Here is a 19,836-nt window from a genome sequence, read left to right as displayed (position 1 = left end):
AGCACCTGGTGGGCTAGTTGGCCCCCAGGGTCCCTCAGGATTCAAAGGGAATTATTTCTCTAACTTAAAAAGCGCAAAAGGGCGTGTTTGCACATGTCATCTCAGGCCCCGTCCCCTCCCTTCACCACTGTGTAAACGCGCCCTGTGGCCGCTCTAAGTTGAGAGATTAAATCCCCTTGACTCCTAAGGGTCCCTAGGGTCAAACAAGCCCACTAGGTACCTCCAGTAAGCGCCACAGAGCTGCGTTGCATAGAGGTGTAAAAAGGGGCATGGCCTCAGAACACCTGTCTGCAACGCAGCTTCCTGCCGCATACTGGAGATACCTGTTGGGCTAGTTGGCCCTCAGGGACCCTCAGTATTGAAGGGGAATTAATTCCCCAACTTACAACTGGCCAGGGGGCTTGTTTGCAGAGTGTTGCAAGGAGGGGGCGTGGCCTCCGGTGCAATGCCGGTCTTTTATTTTTAAGAAGGAGGGCTGTGTGGCCCCCCCTAATTTTTCTAATTTATTGGCCCTGGGGACCCCATCCCTCAGGGCCGGAACCCTAATTTTTTTTGTTTAAAAAAATAAATTTTGGAAGGGGGCCGCGTGGCCCCCCTCCCAAGGCCTTAATCGGCCCCGGGGATCCCAACCCCCTGGTCATGGCCTTTTTTAAAAATTAATCTTTAGGAGGGGGGCTGCGTTGCCCCCCTCCTCAGGCCACTTATGGCCCTGGGGACCCCATCCCCCGGGGACAGCCTTTGTTTTTTATTTTTTTAATATATTTATAGAAACACCTAGGACATGCTGGACAAACTGTATGTAACTATCACCATGACAATTTGTGTGATATTCATTAAAAGGCAACTATGCATACAATGAATCCACGTGGAATTTATTTACACCGCTAGTGAAGCTCTGACGTGTCTGACGTCCTACCGTGCCTAATCCCGGCGCCCCCGCCGGTGGGTACTCTCCAAGTAGACACCCTTGTCATTTATTTATACAAACATAGATAGCTATTGACGGGCACATTTAATACACAAGCACACCAAGCCATTCAAAGGGGATTCGACAAAAATTCGATTAAACTATGCAAGAAACCCCCCTCACGGTTAATAAAACACACATCCACCGCCGGATGTGTAATACTTTTTATTTTACTCTCTGGAAAGGAGACGAACCTCACTTGAGAGTCACAGCATGCTCCTGGCTGAGCCCAATGCTGTGTTACACCCACCAGTGCCCGCGAGTGCCACACACCTCTGTGTTGTATTCCACCAGCTAGTGTGTATGCTATAACACTCTCTAGCCCATGTGCACTGTAACACCACCCCGTGAATATGTCATGCCACACCTGCCTTCGCACGGGTTATATTGCCCCATCTAACGTGCCTTCCTCGATGCCTATGTTATAACGCACAGCGCTATGCCATTCATATTACAATCTGGGATCCATATCTTTGCCACAGTGCATATGCAACGTTACACTCCCCAGCACATATTTTATATGACAACTTTAGAGACTAGTTAGGTTACACAACACTGCCCTGTGCATATTACACTCCAAGGCGCATATCGCATAGCACGCGCTAGTGCTTGTGCTATCTCGCACTCTCCAATGAATCTGTCATTGCGCACAATGTATTGCATATTATATTTCACGCCCCAGTTCATCTTATATCACACTTTTTGGTGCATAGTTTATACCATATACTATATCTAGTTTTCATTTTCAATCGTGCTCTCAGGACTATGTTCTATATAACACTGCGTCCACCTACCCTTTTCACGGGCATTACATTTTGCGATGGGGGGTGGAGGGTCAGGGGGTGTTTCTGCCAAGTGAGCCCGGAGTCACAGTCACAAACGTCCTCTTCTTCCTGAATAAAAGTGAGATTATGCTGCATACTTGTTCATATTTTAAGTAGTTCGCACAGACACACATTTTAAAAACAATAAAGTTCCTAATACCCACCTTCTCTGAACAGTTAGCTTGCTGCCCCATCCACCTCCTCCCTATCCTCTGTTGTCTGAATCCATGGACTAGCCTCCTCCCTCCTGCCATGCATGGTCTGATGTGCTGCCACTGCCCTCAATTTAGCATGATGTACCAGTCCACTCCTCCTGCCCTTCATTGCCCAATTCTATGGCCCATCATTGACCTCCTGCTTAGCCTCTGTGCTTAGCTTGCTGCCCCTATTCTCCTTCCCCCTGCCCTCCGATGTCTTTGTGCATGCCCCTGCTCCATCTTTTTTGCCCACCATGTTCCATGGACCTGCCACTCCTATCTACTCTGAGTGTTCTGGTGAGCTGCCACTCCCCTCCCACCTGACTAGCATTGTCAGATGACTGTAACCTGTCCCTGCCACTTCCACCCTGCCTGTCCACACGCCATGGCCCTATCCACTTCCTCCTCTCCTCCATGGTCCATTTTACTGCCACACCCATCTGCCCTCCCTAGTCTGTTGTGCTGCAACTGCTCTCCTGCCTGGCCCGTGTGGTCTGTTGTGAGGCCCCTTCCCCTGAACTCTCTTGTCTGTGCCCAGGTCCTGACCCTCCCTTCTATCCTGCATGGTCCTTTGTGCATGCCACTGCACCCTCCTTCTTGCCCATCATAGCCATTGTGCTGCCACTAACCCTCCCGCTTGCCATGCATGGTCTTCTGTGCTGCCATGGCCCCTTCCACCTTCCCTGTGTGGTCAGCTAGCTGCCCCTGACCCCCTCCCACCTTCTCTCCATGGTCTGTGTGTATGCCATCATAGTCTCACTGTTGCTCTCCATGGCGTGTCTTGTTTCTAGTGCCCATCCTGCCTGACCTCCATGGTCATTTTGCTGCTCCTGCCCTGCCCCCTTGCCCCCAGCCCTCTGTTTCCATGTGCAGACCCCTATTCCCTCCCTCCTGGCTTGTCTGTTCCATTGTAATGCCCCTGATCCGTCCCTCCTGCCCTTTATGGTCTGTTATGCTGCAGCTTTCTCTCCTGTCTGTCCATTATGGTCAGCTAGCTACCATTGCCTCTTTCCCCTCTGTTCTCTGTTGTCTATGTGCATGGTCCTGTCCCCTCCCTATTGCTTTCTATGGATTGTTGTGGTGCACTCCCGTCCCGCATGCCCTGTGTGGTGTATTGTGCTGCTGCAAACCCTGATGCCTGCCCTGTAGGGTCAGTTTGGTGCACCTCTCCATGTCCCTCCTGTCCTCTGTTATCCGAGTCCATGTCCCTATCCAAATTCCTCCTGCCTACCATAATCCAATGTACCATACTTGCGAACATTTTGAACTTGGTAAGAGGGAGATTTTGAAAAAAAACTGGGGTATTGATTTTCCCCTTTGAGTTACATTGGAAAAGAGGAGATTGTAGACAGGAGACAGATCAAATAAAGCCCATTTGAGCTTAAAAACATTGGACGTTTCCTGGCTGAAACAGGTCTGTTGGCATGTATGGTTGTACTACCACTGCCTCTTCCTTCTGCCCACAATGGTCTATTATATTGCCACAGCCTCTCTTGCCAGTCCTGTATTGTTGGTTTGTTGCCCCTGCCCCCCTTTCCACTACCTTCCATAGTCTGTTGTGCCGCCACTGCCCTTCCTGCCTGCCCAGTGTGGTCAAATTGTTGCCTCTCCACTCTCCTACCTGCCTTCAATTTTCAGAATCCGTGCCCCTGGCCTCTGCCTCTCAACAGTATCCCAATGAACAACTAGATTGATAACATTCTATATGTATTACAAAAGTGTGGAACGCCTGACGTCATCTTGATGTAATCAAAACGGTAATACCTAGAGCATTTCCTTTAGAAATTACATATATGAGAGGGTCTTATTTGCATCAAAATGATGGTTAGTGCTCTAAAAAACTAAAATGAGGACATATTTTCTGAGTTTTCAAATAGCAACAAAGAACTTTTAAATTATTTGTAATCTTTATGTTTTTTTATCCAGTTGACCACTTGCTTAAATGTTGCACTTAGGGGAGAGGATGTGGTATTACTTCCAGAGCTGCAGACTTTGCAACTGGGGAACCAGGTTGGAGTTTCTGCTTCAACTCAACATTCTGTGATTCTGGTCAAATTACTTAATCTCCCCATGTCTACAACCAAAATGAATTTGATCTTGTGTGATCTAACCAATGCTCATGTAAAGCACTCCAATACCTGATAAGTCTGAACTATATAAAACTGCAAATACACAAAAAATAAGTGTTTTGCACACTTCTGTCATTGGGCTACATGTGGGCTACATCTGGGTGATATTTGTGCTGCATTTGGGCTCTTTTGTCTCTGGTGGCCATCTTGGGAGATTTATTTGTTATGAAGTTTTCTAATTACCTCATTTACTGCAGTCTCCTCAGTAGGAAATGCTTTCAGTTTTTTACTTTGATTCCATCAAGAAGGAATTCAAATATGTCACACATTTGTCATAAATTCTGAATGTTAGCACTCTGCTTGCTCATTAGATCACTGTAGTAAAGCTACTGCTCACCAAGGAAGTCTGCTGCTGGTATTAAAAGTGCATGTTTCAGTCTGCATATCAGAATTTTAATGAAATAGAAGAGGATTTGAGAAGTCACTCAAAATGTGCCCTAATTTTTCTTTCTTCAGCACTAATCATAATTTCTATGGCAAAATGAACACCCTCATTGTGTTCCTTTTTAAATTAAATGTTTTAAGTGTTACCAGTTTATTCCAATCAAGATGGCTTCAGGTGTGCCATACTTTTGTCATAAGTAGGACAGTAAGCGCTCTAGTTGTTCTTAAGAACACTCTGGGACATTCTGTCATTGGGCTATACTTGGGCTACATCTGGGTGATATTTGGGCTACATTTGGGCTCTTTTGTCTCTGGTGGCCATCTTGGGAGATTTATTTGTTATGAAGTTTCCTAATTTCCTCATCTACTGCAGTCTCCTCAGTAGGAAATGCTTTCAGTTTTTTACTTTGATTCCATCAAGAAGGAATTCAAATATGTCACACATTTGCCATAAATTCTGAATGTTAGCACTCTAGTTGCTCATTAGATCACTGTAGTAAAGCTACTGCTCACCAGGGAAGTCTGCTGCTGGTATTCAAAGTGCATGTTTCAGTCTGCATGTCAGAATTTTTTTATGAAATAGAAGAGGATTTGAGAAGTCAAAATGTGCCCTAATTTTTCTTTCTGCAGCACTAATCATAATTTCTATGGCAAAATGAACCCCCTCATTTTGTTCCTTTGTAAATTAAATGTTTGAAGTGTTACCACTTTATTCCAATCAAGATGGCTTCAGGTGTGCCATACTTTTGTCATAAGTAAGACTGTTAGCGCTCTAGTTGTTCTTTAGAACACTCTGGGAAGCTGCAGTAGAACACAAAGGAATCAACTGACAGTCTCTGCCCTTGTTGGATGTACATGTTTTACTGAGAATGTCAGACTTCATTCTCACATGACTGAGAAAGATAATGTGAATTTACAGAAAATATGCTCTCTGTTTAGCTTATAGATCACCTTCCAAACCTCTGTGTGAAAAGCATGAGAAAATAGTTTTCTCTCAAACATGATTCATGATATCACAGCAGAAGGCTTTTTTCATATGGTAAAATCACCTTAGAAAACACCACAATTCCTAAAATGAGTATGGTACCATCAACAAATGATTTATAATGTAACTAAAGTCTTAAAACCTTCTATTAACTGCAATGCTTTTTAATGAGGGGCTATCATGTATATTGGTCCCAAGATGGCTGCCAACACTTCTTGGATGAAGTACTGACAGCCAATCAGATCTCACGGTGAGATGTGTGGTTAGGCTCCGCCCAGATATATCTATCTTTTTAACTCTAATTTTCTCAGGAACTACTGAACAGATTTACACCATTTAAGCAAAAGGCACGAGTCTGAACTGAGGACTACCTCTTTGCCAAATTTGGTGTATTTCCATTCAGCAGTTCAGGCTGTAGCTGCGTCAACGGGTCCTATGGGAAAATGCGTGGGGAAAACGCATTTTGGGACCCCCCTTTTTTCTCGGCCCCTGCTTGACGAATCACCATGAAATTTTCAGGATAGGAGCGGACCGGAGCTGGCCAAAAGTTTGGAAAATTTCGCGAATATTCGTCAATCGGCGCCAACGTTATTCCAAATAGAATGTTGCGGATTTCCTATGGAAATTAGGTCCTATCTATAACTACCTACTGGTAGGTTTCAGAGACGTTATAGTTAGAAATTAGCATTTAAAAAACCTTAGAAATTCACAGAAAAAAACATAGGTTTCAGGGGTGTTATAGTTAGCTGGCCATTTCACTCGTACAAAACCATAGAAATTCCTCTGTTATAGTTAGCTCTGCTAACTATAACTCACGCGCCCGCAATGCACTGCTGATGATGTCACATATTGCATCATTCATGACATGGTCAGTGACATCACTGATGACATCTCAAATGACATCACTGATGGCATCACTGATGATATCATCCAGTGAATGTGGTTTAGTTTGAAATTTAAATATGTATTATATATATACCAATCTGTATTGAAGATTGAGTGGATATATAACTGTCTGGATGGAGGATTTAGTAACTGTCTGACTGTCTGTTTAAGTGAGTAATTAAAAGTGTCTCACTTAATACATGGATTAGTAACTAAACTATGTGAATGTGTGCATCACTGTCTCTGTTGTTGTATAACATGCTGCATCAGTTGGTCACTAACTACATGAGTGTTCATATTTGTTATTGATTAGTTGGGTGAGTATTTGTATGGGACACAGTTTGTGAGTGGTTGGATGGGGTGTGTGTAACTCTATGCATAGATGTGTGAATGGTTGATTGACTAGGTGTATAGGTTTAAGAGTGCATGTGGAAACAGTTGTTTGGGTGACTGAGTGTACTTATTTGTGCGTTGGTGAGCGAATATATGTTTTAGTTGTACATCTTCAACAAAGTAAAAAATTAAAAGGCATTGTATGTGAGAGTTGCTGTATATAAATAAGTATGTGTAAGAGTCAGTGATTGTGAGAGTAACTATATGAATGAGTGTATAATTGTAATGGTGATTTTGTAACATATTAACTATGAGTTACTATTTGTTTGAATAAATGAGGTGTTGTTGGATAATTGTGTAAGTGAGTAAATGTAAGTGTGATTAATTTTTTTCATGAGTGAATAGGATGACTGCATAACTGACTATTATGACTGCTGATGTGTCAATGTCTATATATGTGTATAAGTGAATTTGATAGTGTTCTATTAATTAGTGACTGCATGTATAAATGATTCTGTTGTTGAATGGGGAGTTGTGTGTGTAGACTTAGGAATCAGTGAGTGGGTATGTAGTAACTGGTATTGGTGTGTCAATGGTTTCAAATATGGTACTCTGTATTTTACAGTGAGTGATGAAAGGTTATACTAGTGTAAAATGAGGTGTATCAGATTGTCACGTGGATGATGTCATCAGTGATGTCATTTGAGATGTCATCAGTGATATCACTGACCATGTCATGAATGATGCAATATGTGATATCATCAGCAGTGCATTGCGGGCGCGCGAGTTATTGTTAGCAGAACTATGGTTTGTACGAGTTAAATGGCCAGCTAACTATAACTAATCTGAAACCTATGGTTTTTTCTGTGAATTTCTAAGGTTTTTTAAATGCTAATTTCTAACTATAACGTCTCTGAAACCTATGGTTTTTTCAGTGAATTTCAAAGCTTTTTTAAAGGCTAATTTCTAACTATAACGTCTCTAAAACCTATGGTTTTTTTCAGTGAATTTCAAAGGTTTTTTAAATGCTAAGTTTTTAAGTGTGATAGTAGTTATACCTATTTTTTGTACTGATTTTCTACAGTTTTTTAAGTGTTTATTTATAAATATTTTATTCATTAAATAACATTATATATTTTTCTGAAAATTGCACACAAAAAAATAAAAAAAACATTCAAATTGAAATATTGATTAATTTTTTTGTTTTCATTTTTTATTTTAATATATTTATATTATTTTCTTTACAAAAAAAAACAATTTTTTTTTCGGAGTCGCACACTCAAAGTGTACACATCACGGCGGGTGCGCGGATTCTAGCCGCCATTTTAGAAAAGTTGTGAAGGATCCGCGTACAGTGTGCGACGGCTGCGTGTTTTTCAGTTACATCATATACATTTAATATTACGTGATGGGCGCGATTGGTATGCGACCAGTCCGCGACTCCTGCCCCAGCGCATTCGCGACACATGCACATTACGGTATGAGATGCTTGCGCAGTGGTGGATCCCGCGTGACGTCATATACATGCTGGGTCGCGCTGGGTGCGCAACTCCCGCAAAAAAAATATAAATTCCAAAATGATATGTATGTGTCTTTAATATACATATTAGGGCAAGTGATTATCTAAGAGATTCATAAAAATAATATATTTGTACTTATAATAAACTTACATTATTTTTTAATATATTTTCATGAAGTCAGGTGCGTGCATCGTGAGCACAGATAACCAGGTCAGCAGAGCTGCTGTAGAGCCAGAGAAACCAGGTCAGCAGAGCCATTGTAGAGCCAGAGAACCAGGTCAGCAGAGCTGCTCTAGAGCCTAAGAAGCAGGTCAGCAGAGCTGCTCTAGAACTAGAGAACCATGTCAGCAGAACTGCTTTAGAGCCAGAGAACCAGGTCAGCAGAGCTGCTCTTGAGCCAGAGAACCAGGTCAGCAGAGCTGCTCTAGAGGCAGAGAACCAGGTCAGCAGAACTGCTTTAGAGCCAGAGAACCAGGTCAGCTGAGCTCTTTAGAGGGAGAGAACCAGGTCAGCAGAGCTGCTTTAGAGCCATAGAACCAGGTCAGCAGAGCTGCTCTAGAGGCAGGGAACCAGGTCACCAGAGCTGCTTTAGAGGGAGAGAACCAGGTCAGCAGAACTGCTTTAGAGCCAGAGAACCAGGTCAGCAGAGCTGCTCTAGAGCCAGAGAACCAGGTCAGCAGAGCTGCTTTAGAGCCGTAGAACCAGGTCAGCAGAGCTGCTCTAGAGGCAGAGAACCAGGTCAGCAGAGCTGCTTTAGAGCCAGAGAACCGGGTCAGCAGAGCTGCTTTAGAGCCATAGAACCTGGTCAGCAGAGCTGCGCTAGAGCCTAAGAACCAGGTCAGCAGAGCTGCTCTAGTGCCAGAGAACCAGGCCAGCAGAGCTGCTGTAGAGCCAGAGAAACCAGGTCAGTAGAGCTGCTTTAGAGCGAAAGAACCAGGTCAGCAGAGCTGCATTAGAGTCAAGGGACCAGGCCAGCAGAGCTGCTATAGAGCCAGGGAACCAGGTCAGCATAACTGCTTTAGAGCCATAGAACCAGGTCAGCAGAGCTGCTTTAGAGCCATAGAACCAGGTCAGCAGAGCTGCGCTAGAGCCTAAGAACCAGGTCAGCAGAGCTGCTCTAGTGCCAGAGAACCAGGCCAGCAGAGCTGCTGTAGAGCCAGAGAAACCAGGTCAGTAGAGCTGCTTTAGAGCGAAAGAACCAGGTCAGCAGAGCTGCATTAGAGTCAAGGGACCAGGCCAGCAGAGCTGCTCTAGAGCCAGGGAACCAGGTCAGCATAACTGCTTTAGAGCCATAGAACCAGGTCAGCAGAGCTGCTTTAGAGCCAGAGAACCAGGTCAGCAGAGCTGCGCTAGAGCCTAAGAACCAGGTCAGCAGAGCTGCTTTAGTGCCAGAGAACCAGGCCAGCAGAGCTGCTGTAGAGCCAGAGAAACCAGGTCAGTAGAGCTGCTTTAGAGCGAAAGAACCAGGTCAGCAGAGCTGCTTTAGAGGGAGAGAACCAGGTCAGCAGAGCTGCTTTAGAGCCAAGGGGCCAGGCCAGCAGAGCTGCTCTAGAGCCAGGGAACCAAGTCAGCAGAACTGCTTTAGAGCCATAGAACCGGGTCAGCAGAACTGATTTAGAGCCAGAGAACCAGGTTAGCAGAGCTGTTGTAGAGCCAGAGAACCAGGTCAGCAGAGCTGCTCTAGAGCCTAAGAACTAAGTCAGCAGAGCTGCTCTAGTGCCAGAGAAACCAGGTCAGCAGAGCTGCTTTAGAGGGAGAGAACCAGGGCAGCAGAGCTGCTTTAGAGCCAGAGAACCAGGCCAGCAGAGCTGCTTTAGAGCCAGAGAACCAGATCAGCAGAGCTGCTTTAGAGCCAGAGAACAAGGTCAGCAGATCTGTTCTAGAGCCAGAGAACCAAGTCAGCAGAGCTGCTTTAGAGCCATAGAACCAGGTCAGCAGAGCTGCTTTAGAGCCATAAAACCAGGTCAGCAGAGCTGCTTTAGAGCCAGGGAACCAGGTCAGCAGAGCTGCTTTTGAGCGAAAGAACCAGGTCAGCAGAGCTGCTTTAGAGGGAGAGAACCAGGTCAGCAGAGCTGCTTTAGAGCCAAGGGACGAGGTCAGAAGAGCTGCTCTAGAACCAGGGAACCAGGTCAGCAGAACTGCTTTAGAGCCATAGAACCGGGTCAGCGGGGCTGCTTTAGAGCCAGAGAACCAGGTTAGCAGAGCTGTTGTAGAGCCAGAGAACCAGGTCAGCAGAGCTGCTCTAGAGCCTAAGAACTAGGTCAGCAGAGCTGCTCTAGAGCCAGAAAACCAGGTCAGCAGAGCTGATGTAGAGCCAGAGAAACCAGGTCAGCAGAGCTGCTTTAGAGGGAGAGAACCAGGTCAGCAGAGCTGCTTTAGAGCCAGAGAACAAGGTCAGCAGAGCTGCTCTAGAGACAGAGAACCAGGTCAACAGAGCTGCTCTAGAGCCTAAGAACCAGGTCAGCAGAGCTGCTCTAGAGCCAGAGAACCAGGTCAGCAGAGCTGCTTTAGAGGGAGAGAATCAGGTCAGCAGAGCTGCTCTAGAGGGAGAGAACCAGGTCAGCAGAGCTGCCCTAGAGCCAGAGAACCATGTCAGCAGAACTGCTTTATAGCCATAGAACCGGGTCCGCAGAGCTGCTTTAAAGTCAGAGAACCAGGTCAGCAGAGCTGTTGTAGAGCCAGAGAACCAGATCAGCAGAGCTGCTCTGTAGCCTAAGAACTAGGTGAGCAGAGCAGCTCTAGAGCCAGAGAAACCAGGCCAGCGGAGCTGCTTTAGAGGGAGAGGACCAGGTCAGCAGAGCTGCTTAAGAGCCAGAGAACTAGGTCAGCAGAGCTGCTCTAGCTGACACTGACTGACTGACACTGACTGACACTGTCTGGCTGACACTGACTGACTGAATGACACTGACTGACACTAACTGACTACTTTCCACCACTGTACTACTCATTCTCTACAACTCTCTACTACTCTCTCTCTACTACTCACTCTCTACTTTTCACTCTCTACTACTCTCTACTACTCACTCTCTACTACTCTACTACTCTCTACAACTTACTCTCTACTACTCACTCTCTACTACTCTCTACTACTCACTCTCTACTACTCTCTACTACTCTCTACTACTCACTCTCTACTACTTTCTACTACTCACTCTCTACTACTCACTCTCTACTACTCTCTACTACTCACTCTCTACTACTCTCTACTACTCACTCTCTACTACTCTCTACTACTCTCTACTACTCACTCTCTACTACTTTCTACTACTCACTCTCTACTACTCACTCTCTACTACTCTCTACTACTCACTCTCTACTACTCTCTACTATTCACTCTCTACTACTCTCTCTCTACTACTCACTCTCTACTATTCTCTACTGCTCACTCTACTACTCTCTACTACACTCTACTACTCACTCTCTCTCTACTGCTCACTCTCTACTGCTCACTCTACTACTCTCTATTACTCACTCTCAACTACTCTTTACTACTCACTCTCTACTACTCACTCTCTACTACTCACTCTCTACTACTCTCTGCTACTCACTCTCTACTACTCACTCTCTACTACTCGCTCTCAACTACTCTCTACTACTCTCTTCTACTATTCTCTATTACTCACTCTCTACTACTCTCTACTACTCACTCTCTACAACTCACTCTCTACTACTCTCTACTACTCACTCTCTACTACTCTCTACTACTCTCTACTACTCACTCTCTGCTACTCACTCTACTACTCACTCTCTACTACTCACTCTCTTCTACTCTCTACTACTCACTCTCTACTACTCTTTCTCTGCTACTCACTCTTTACTACTCACACTATACTACTCACTCTCTACTACTCACTCTGTACTACTCACTCTCTACTACTCTCTCTCTACTACTCTCTACTACTCACACTCTAGTACTCACTCTCTACTACTCACTCTGTACTACTCTCTACTACTCACTCTCTACTACTCTCTCTCTACTACTCTCTACTACTCACTCTCCACTACTCTCTACTACTCTCTCTCTGCTACTCACTCTCTACTACTCACTCTCTACTACTCTCTTCTACTCCCTACTGCTCACTCTCTACTGCTCACTCTCCACTACTCACTCTCAGGCTTCAGGTGTGCCATACTTTTGTCATAAGTAAGACTGTTAGCACTCTAGTTGTTCTTTAGAACACTCTGGGACATTCTGTCATTGGGCTATACTTGGGCTACATCTGGGTGATATTTGTGGTACATTTGGGCTCTTTTGTCTCTGGTGGCCATCTTGGGAGACTTATTTGTTATATGAAGTTTCCTAATTTCCTCATGTACTACAGTCTCCTCAGTAGGAAATACTTTCAGTTTTTTACTTTGATTCCATCAAGAAGGTATTCAGATATGTCACACATTTGCCATACATTCTGAATGATAGCACTCTAGTTGCTCATTAGATCACTGTAGCAAAGCTACTCCTCACCAGGGAAGTCTGCTGCTGGTATTGAAAGTGCATGTTTCAGTCTGCATGTCAGAATTCTTTTAATGAAATAGAAGAGGATTTGAGAAGTCACTCAAAATGTGCCCTACTTTTTCTTTCTGCAGCACTAATCATACTTTCTATGGCAAAATGAACCCCCTCATTGTGTTCCTTTTTAAATTAAATGTTTTAAGAGTTACCACTTTATTCCAATCAAGATGGCTTCAGGTGTGCCATACGTTTGTCATAAGTAGGACTGTTAGCGCTCTAGTTGTTCTTTAGAACACTTTGGGAAGCTGCAGTAGAACACAAAGGAATCAACTGACAGTCTCTGCCCTTGTTGGATGTTCATGTTTTACTCAGAATGTCAGACTTCATTCTCACATGATTGAGAAAGATAATGAGAATTTACAGAAAATATGCTCTCAGCTTAGCTTATAGATCACCTTCCAAACCTCTGTAGGAAAAGCATGAGAAAATAGTTTTCTCTTAAACATGATATATGATATCCCAGCAGAAGGCTTTTTCACATGGTAAAATCTCCTTAGAACACACCACAATTCCTAAAATGAGTATGGTACCATCAACAAATGATTTATAATTTAAATGAAGTCTTAAAACCTTCTATTAACTGCAATGCTTTTTAATAAGGTGCTATCATGTATATTGGTCTCAAGATGGCTGCCAACACTTCTTGGATGAAGTGCTGACAGCCAATCAGATCTCACGATGAGATGTGTGGTTAGGCTCCGCCCAGATATATATTTGATTTTACTTTTGATTTTCTTAGCAACTACTGAACGGATTTACACCATTTAACCAAAAGGCACGAGTGTAAACCAAGGGCTACCTCTTTGCCAAATTTCGTGTAATTCCGTTCAGCAGTTCAGGCTGCAGCTGCGATTAACGGTTCCTATGGAAAATTGCATTGGGAAAACACGTTTTAGGACCCCCCTTTTTTCTCGGCCCCCGCTTGACGAATCACTCCGAGATAGGAGCAGACCTGAGCGCCCCACCAGTTTTGAAAATGTCGCGCAGATTCATCAACCGGCGCCAAAGTTATTCCAAATAGAATGTTGTGGATTTCCTATGGATAATAGGTTCTAACTATAACTACCTACTGGCAACCGCCAGTAGGTAATATATATATATATTCACTGAAAAAACCATAGCTTTCAGGGGTGTTCTAGTTAGCTGGAAATTTCCCTCATACAAAACCCTAGAAATTCCTCCGTTATAGTTAGTTCAGCTAACGATAACTCGCGCCCCCGCAATGCTCTGCTGATGACGTCACATATTACATCACTCATGACATGGTCAGTGACATCACTGATGACATCACTGATGACGTCATCCAGTGAGTCTGTGTTTCTGTAAAGTTTTAATGTGTTTAATATATATAGGGAAAGGCCTGTTGAAGAATGAGTGGGTGTACAAGTGTGTGAATGGATCATTTTCTAGGTGCGTAACTGACTCTATAAGTGTGTCATTAAATGTATCTTACTGCAGACTAGTGACTAAACTGTGTGAATGTCTGTATGTGTCTGTGTGTTGGTGTATAAGTGGCTGCATGGCGTTGTGGATAGCTATATGAGTGTCTATATGGGTTCTTGATTGGTTGTCTGAGTATCTGTACGGCTGCCTGAGTGTTTTTTGTGGGTAGGGTGTGTGTGACTCTGTGCATATATGTGTGAGTGGGTGTTTCTATGGGTGCATGGTTTTAAGAGTGCAACTGTGATGGACTGTATGGTTGGGTGAGTGTATGTATGGGTATGTTAGTGATTGAATGTATATCTCAGTTGTACATGTGTCAGTAACTACATATGTGAAAAGCAGTGTATATGTGTGTAAGAGTATATAACTATCTATATGTGAGAGTGTGTGATTGCAGGAGTGGCTGTATGGATGAGTGTGTGCTTGTATCAGTAATTGTATAAGAGCGTCAGAATTTGTTAGTATTTTTATGAGTAAGTGAACTTGAGTGTGTTTATGTGTATAGGTGAGTAAATTGGACTGTGATTAATTATTTGCAAGAGTGACTAGGTGTGTCAGTACCTCAATGGATGATTGGCGGTGTGTGAGTGTCTATATAGGGGTAAAAATGCATATGATAGTCCTGTACGGAGTGACTGTAAGTATGAGTGACTGTACAGGTGAGTGAGTGGAGGTGTATGTAGACCTAAGAGTCAATGAGTGGGTATGTAGTTATTGGTATTGGAGTATCTATGGTTTTAAAAATGGCCGTCTGAAATTTTGAGTCGGTGTATCAAAGGTTATATTAGGGTGTGAGAAGATGCACTAATTTATCACATGGATGACGTCATCAGTGATGCCATCAGTGATGTCATTTGAGATGTCATCAGTGATGTCATCAGTGATGTCACTGACCATGTCATGAGTGATGTAATATGTGATGTCATCAGCAGTGCATTGCGGGGGCGCGAGTTATAGTTAGCTGAACTAACTATAACGGAGGAATTTCTAGGGTTTTGTACGAGGGAAATGTCCAGCTAACTAGAACACCCCTGAAACCTATGGTTTTTTCAGTGAATTTCTAAGGTTTTTTAAATGCCATTTCCTAACTATAACTCCCCTGAAACCTTTGGTTTTTTCAGTGAATTTGAAAGGTTTTTTAAATGCCAATTCCTAACTATAACGTGCATGAAACCTATGGTTTTTTCAGTGAATTTCAAAGGTTTTTCAATGCTAATTCCTATCTATAACTTATCTCTGAAGATATCATGTTTAATGATTTTGATTGGATTTGTATATTTTTCACATTCAGTGTGTCAATTTTATTAATTACATTTTTTTTAAATACTTTTTATCACCATTTTTTAAACTTATTTTTTCAATTAATTCTTTTAAAAATTAAAAAATATTATTTGAACTTAATGGGTTTTTCAAACATATTTTTTTATATTTTTCAAAATATTTTTTTAACTATATGTGCAAAACTTTATTTTATATATATTTTTCAATGTTTTGCGATCCACGCACCCTAAGCGCACCGTTCCCGATCCCTACGCGGTAGCATCCGCGCATGGTATGCGTCGGGTACGTGTTTAGTGCGCGATCGCAATGCGACCGGTACGCGACTCCCAGCCTATACGCGACACGTTCGATGTATGTAATGCGACGTTTACGCGCTTCCGCGATGCATCATCTACATCTATGACACGGTAGGTGCGCGGATCCCGCGAAGTATTTAACATTTAAAAAAACATATGTATGTATTTCATGTGAATATTAATTGAAGACAAACTATAAACTAGTCCTAAAACTAATATATGTTTACATCTAATCCTATAATTTTTTTTATTCAATTTCGCGGATGCGCTCTGGGTGCGTACTGCGTAAGCGCAGGGTGCGTGGATCCCATGTGACCTGCAAAAAAAGAGATTTGATTGGTTCATTACACTTCCTCTTCTAACTATTGAAAGACCCCACCCATTTCAATCATTCTTCGTTGACCTTCTTTAGAGCACCATCTCTTTGGAGAGAAGAAGATTTTTTAGACTAAGTTTACACTTAGCTCTAACTTTTTTCAACCAAAAATGGCATCACCTGCATCACCTCATACTTCTGAGGATGAATTTTTGGCGGAGGCACCCACCAAAAAATGTTTTTCTTCAGCGGTGTGGAAATGTTTTACTTTTCCCAAGGGGCAGAATAAGACCAATGCCACCTTGGTCACGTGCAAGATTTGCAAAAGAGTCCTGTCGCGAGGGGATCCTAACAAGAAATACTCTTGCGGCACGGCAAGTATGATGAAGCACATGAGGACCCTTCATCCGAACAATCTTGCACGAGAAGAGTGCCGACGGATGAGAAACAGTCCTGCTCCTAAGCCATCCACCTCATCGCAGCCGAGCACATCAAGAGTGCATCCATCAGCCCAAACCTTGGACATTCGTCCTCAATTTCAATTTTTAAAAGTGCTCTGCACTAAGTGCAATGCGACTTTGTGCTATGGTGAGCAGTCAATCGATCTGATCTGCCGCCGCCAAGAAAGTCACATTTGCTAGTTTTTTTTTTATTGTTCCCTGAAGTTCATTGTTTGGTTTCTCCTGTGGTTTTTTTTTTTTCTTTGCAGAAAAACCCCAAAAAAGTAAAAATTGTTCAGAAAACCCCAAAAAATTATAAAAGAAGAAAGAAGAAAAAAAAAAGTTCTTGTAAGAACTAACTTTCCTGGTTTAAAAAAAGAGCTAAATTTCTTTGTTAGTGTTAGTTTAGATGAATGTATGTGTAGTACGTAATTGACTGAATGAATGCATTCGTAGCGTATATTGAATGTATAAGTGCAGAAGTATGAGGAAGTGCTGCAGCATCACACAGTAACCTCTTTAACTGCAGTGTGCTGTAGTACTTCCGAAGCACAGGGATGCAACATATGTACATAAATATGTTGCAAATCTATGCTTCTGTCTGCACGGCTGCTTAAACTGCAGCCATGTGGTGACAGAGGCACCCTTGCACCATAGTGCAAGGATATCTGTGTCATGTGCTGTTTGTTTTTTCTGCAGGAAGACACACCTTCCTGCACAAAAACAATGAGAAAATGCATTTCTCTCCTTCAATGTATGCTGAACATTTCAGCATGCATTGAAGATATAAAAATGTGGAGAAATGAAAACAATTCTCCTTGTTGTGCTTTCCTACACCAATTTTAGAATGGTGCACCATTCACACACATATCGAGATTTATGATTTATGATAAATCTAGACATGTGTCTTGTTCTATGAGTATTCAGTGCAATCATGCACAACAACACTTATACAACACCCTTTCAAAACAAAGTGGTCTGCATGATGAGGTTGTATTTACATGGAGTATAAAAAGTGCACAGAGTGCCTTTTCCTCTCTTTGTAAATATGAAAGAGTATCTTACACAATAAGTATGTTACAAAAAGGGACATATTTCCGTTTTTAAAATTCCTTGCGAATGATAAAAGGTAAGCATAGAGTTTTGTCTGCAAAGATGTTCAAACAAGAATGATTGAAATAATTGTGGTCCTTCAATAGCTAAAAAAGGAAATATTATGAACCCCTCAAATCTCTTTTTTTGCAGGTCACATGATATCTGATTATGGTCAGATTTCAAAACTACATAGGTATAAACAGAGTGTTTTTCGAAACATGTTTCCACTTTGTAGCTTCTTGCAGACCTCCTCATTCTGCATATTGAGACAGTTAAACTTACCTTCACAGTAATAGGAATAAAAAATGGTAGACATTTTTTTCACATTTTCATTCCAATCTAAATTCTGAAAAATTGCGTATTTTAAAATTTGGATCTCTGAAAGAAACGGACTTTTTTGCTGTTCTCAGAATATATTATATTTCACTAAATATAGTGATTTCAATCGTACTCATCACTTAACAGCGGGCAAAAAAAAACAATCACAAAGATTGTTAAAAAAACAACATGCTATTCTCAAAAAAATACCAAAAGATACAAATCACAGATATATAAAATGCTTACAGCTAACAAAATTTTATAAGTTTAACTTACAAAAACTGTAAATGTTGTCGCTTTAAAATATTCACCGAATCTAAGGATGAATTTTTGGAGAACGTTTTCCTTCAGTGATGGGGAAATTTTCTACTTTTCTCGAGGGGCAAACAAAGACCCATGCCACCTTTGTCACGCGGAAGGCACCACGCCCACAACGTTTTTCTTCAGTGGTAAGGAAATGTTTTACTTTTCCCAAGGGGCAAACAAAGACCAATGCCACCTTGGTCACGTGCAAGATTTGCAAAAGAGTTCTGTCACGAGGGGATCTTAACAAAAAATATTCGTGCGGCACGGCAAGTATGATGAAACACCTAAGGACCCTTCATCCAAACAATCTTGCACGAGAAGAGTGCAAACAGATGAGAAACACTCCTGTTCTGTACCTGTAAAAAAGAATCACAATAAATGTATATTAATAACTTTCAAATTTATACTATTCCATTACTGTACAAACACATTTTAAATAAATACTGACTAAGAAACTATAGCCCTGAACCACAAGTGTGACGATGGTTAAAACACTACATGCATAGTGCATACTACTTTGAAGCAGTTCATGCCCTAAAGCTTACCTCACTAAAACACTACATGCTAACTGACTAAATGATTACAGTACTATAAGGAGACACACTGGGTGAGTGACAGGGTGTTTGCTAGAAGTGTATGAATACTAACTAGGGAACTGAAGGTGTGAAACACAACTGTGTAGGTGATTAGAGGCCTGCATGCATAGTGAATAGGCATTTAAAGCAGTCCATGTGGTAAGGCCTGGCTGACTGCATGGCTACTTGGGTACTGACTGAATGATTAGAGAACAGCAAGGAGAGTGCCTAGGTGAATTTATAAGTGGTAGGCTTTTCGCACAGGGAATGGATTAGTACTTGGTACTGAATGGGCCACTAGAGGAGTGCAAAGGCAGTGACAGGATGTTTGCTGGACTGTACGGATACTGACTAGGGAATTGAAAGTGTGAAAGACAAGTGTCTAGGTGGTTAAAAGACTGCATACATAGTGGATAGGGGTTTGAAGCAGTCCATGTGCTAACTCCTGGCTCAGTGCATGAATACTTAGGCACTGACTGAATGATTAGAGTACTGCAAAGATAGTATCTTGGTGAATTTATAAGTGTTTGAGTTTTCGCACAGTGAATGGATTAGTACATGATGCTGAATGGGTCACTAGAGGACTGCAAAGGGAGTTACAGGGTGTTTCCTGGAAGTGTATGGATACTGACTAGCGAATTGAAAATGTCAAAGACAAGTGTATAGTATGTTAGAAAACTGCATGCATACTGCATAGACATTTGAAACAATCTACGTGATAATGTATGGTTCACAACATGAAGACTTGGAAACTGACTAAATCATCAGACTTCTACTAGGTTAGTGCCTGGGTAAAACTTTAAAATTTTCAGTTCTGGCACAGTGAATAGAATAGTACATGGTACTGCACTTTAGTGTCAAACCCTGACTCATTTTATCAATGCATAAGCAAAGAATAGCTTCTAAAGCTACTAAAACTTGACAACATGACCGATTTTAAAACAGTTATCTGTCATCAAATACACTATGTTACCAAATGCTTCTCTCACAATCCTTACCTAAATGTACACAGACTCACAGTATGATTTTAGA

This window comes from Triturus cristatus, chromosome 7 (genome assembly GCF_964204655.1).
Source record: "Triturus cristatus chromosome 7, aTriCri1.1, whole genome shotgun sequence".
Taxonomy (NCBI): domain Eukaryota; kingdom Metazoa; phylum Chordata; class Amphibia; order Caudata; family Salamandridae; genus Triturus; species Triturus cristatus.
The sequence above is the reverse complement of the archived record's forward strand: the minus strand, read 5'-3'. Positions refer to the sequence as shown.